Source organism: Schistocerca piceifrons, unplaced genomic scaffold, assembly GCF_021461385.2.
Source record: "Schistocerca piceifrons isolate TAMUIC-IGC-003096 unplaced genomic scaffold, iqSchPice1.1 HiC_scaffold_627, whole genome shotgun sequence".
In the NCBI taxonomy this organism is placed as follows: Eukaryota; Metazoa; Arthropoda; class Insecta; order Orthoptera; family Acrididae; genus Schistocerca; species Schistocerca piceifrons.
The window spans coordinates 15,001-17,500 of record NW_025728869.1 but is presented as its reverse complement, the minus strand read 5'-3'; the positions used below and the strand labels follow the sequence as shown (position 1 = coordinate 17,500).

Sequence of the window (2,500 nt, the reverse complement as noted above, 5' to 3'; positions counted from 1 at the left end):
GCACTGCCCGCACCCCTGTGTATCGCTTCATGTTAAACACCTTGCAAGTCTTGCTCACTTTCCACATGCTCCTGCTGTACACTGTAATGTGGATGGCAGCAGGACGTACATGCCGCCCCTCCCCACGTCCCCACCTTGCCCCCTGCCTTCGCAAGCTGGTTGGTGAGAAGTTTGCATGTTCAATGCCCTTCGCATGCGACGTACTCAGGCTACGTTGTGGTGCGGCCTGTGTCAACTGTCCGCTGATGTCGTACGCGTGAACCACAATCTGTACTGCACATTCGTCCTTATGTACTGAATGATACATCGTGGCACATGTGTGACCGCACAACGACTGCGCCCAAAAACGGCGGACCATACAGTGCAAATATTGTGCACGCAGCTACGTGTCGTCTCCCTATGAGAGCTGGATTGCAGTGTGGTACGCCATAGAGACGTGTGGGAGGAACGGACGCCGTGGATGGCGATCAGCATGAGCTGTCTGTTGATGTATTCGGACCTAGTCGTCTCTCCTCACACACCGTGATGGCATGGTGCACCGCGTTCCATATCTGCGACATGCTACAGAGGCCGGTTGACAGTCGTTCGAGCAATGGACATCGCATACGTACGGGGGCCACCTTCCACGTATTGTCTAGGCGTGCACATTTTGTTGCGTGTATGTGGGCAGACGTAGTGTGGCGTGACACCTGACACAGGCATGCAATAATCGTTGAAGTTGCAAATGGCGATGGACGCCTGCGTTTTCTGGTGAAGTTACGCAAATGAACAAATGGTAACCTGTTGTGGTGCGGTTGTTCTCGCTAGGGGTGAATCGGTGATGGCGACGATAGGTTGAGGTACTAACCGGTTGTTCCAGCGATACCCACCATGCCGACGAAACTGAACGGCATCTGGGTGTGAAGCGATACGCGGCGGTGGCTGGGTGGGACCGTCCCCGGCCGGTGAGGGGGCGCCTCCCGGCGTGCTGGCCGCGCGGTGCGTGGGCGCACGCGCTACAGCCGGCTGGTGGGGGCGGCCAGTGGCAGGCGCGCCGGCCGACGGACGCGGCAGGCGTCGCAGCTGCGCGCCGGCGCACCCTGCGCGCGGCGCCGTGCGGCCAAAGTAGGTCCTCGCGGGCCCGGTGCGAAGCGCGGTGGACATCTTCAGTGTGCTGGTCCGATTGAGGACTGTGTGCGTTGAGGATGCGCCGCCGCCCGGCGCTCGGCGCCGCGACGCCGTCTGCTGCTCGGTCGCCCCAGCGGTTCTCGCTGGTGGTTTGTATCGCAGCTGTGCGGATGTGTTGGCGCGTGCGCTGTGCTGGGAGAGTTCGCTTCGGCACCCAAGTGGGGCTTTTGTCCTTCTGTGGCGCTGGCGTTGGAGCTGCCGGTCACCGTAGGTGGCGCGTGTTGTCTCCCGCCGGCAATGCCACGACAGCACGCTCCCGGGCCTCTGTCGGCAGCGGCAAGCTCAGTTGGGAGCACGGGTGGTCGCACCGAAAGCGTCTACTCGCCTAACTCCGGGCGATTGCGCCTCTCTCGAACCCGACCAAGTACTTGGGACGGCGCTGCGCGCCGCCGGGACCTGAGAGGGTTTCGAGGTGTATTGTGCAGGGGAGCTCAGCCTCCTCCTGTTTGCAGAATGATTGAGCGGACGCTTGCGTGTTCGCGCGGGCCCCCGGGACACACTCCCGGGCGGCCGGCTGCTCAGCTCTAGTTGACGCAGCTCCCTGGTTGATCCTGCCAGTAGTCATATGCTTGTCTCAAAGATTAAGCCATGCATGTCTCAGTACAAGCCGCATTAAGGTGAAACCGCGAATGGCTCATTAAATCAGTTATGGTTCCTTAGATCGTACCCACGTTACTTGGATAACTGTGGTAATTCTAGAGCTAATACATGCAAACAGAGTCCCGACCAGAGATGGAAGGGACGCTTTTATTAGATCAAAACCAATCGGTCGGCTCGTCCGGTCCGTTTGCCTTGGTGACTCTGAATAACTTTGGGCTGATCGCACGGTCCTCGTACCGGCGACGCATCTTTCAAATGTCTGCCTTATCAACTGTCGATGGTAGGTTCTGCGCCTACCATGGTTGTAACGGGTAACGGGGAATCAGGGTTCGATTCCGGAGAGGGAGCCTGAGAAACGGCTACCACATCCAAGGAAGGCAGCAGGCGCGCAAATTACCCACTCCCGGCACGGGGAGGTAGTGACGAAAAATAACGATACGGGACTCATCCGAGGCCCCGTAATCGGAATGAGTACACTTTAAATCCTTTAACGAGTATCTATTGGAGGGCAAGTCTGGTGCCAGCAGCCGCGGTAATTCCAGCTCCAATAGCGTATATTAAAGTTGTTGCGGTTAAAAAGCTCGTAGTTGGATTTGTGTCCCACGCTGTTGGTTCACCGCCCGTCGGTGTTTAACTGGCATGTATCGTGGGACGTCCTGCCGGTGGGGCGAGCTGAAGGCGTGCGACCGCCTCGTGCGTGCTCGTGCGTCCCGAGGCGGACCCCGTTGAAATC

General features: G+C 58.7%; 1 non-coding gene across 1 annotated transcript in view; it reads left to right on the top strand.

Annotated features, from left to right (window-relative positions):
* The first annotated feature begins 1,705 nt into the window (after window positions 1-1,705).
* LOC124764149 overlaps window positions 1,706-2,500 on the top strand; it is a 1,909-nt gene continuing 1,114 nt past the window's right edge. The window contains exon 1 of the ribosomal RNA XR_007012719.1: window positions 1,706-2,500. This exon is cut by the window's right edge and continues 1,114 nt beyond it. This is a non-coding gene — a ribosomal RNA (small subunit ribosomal RNA).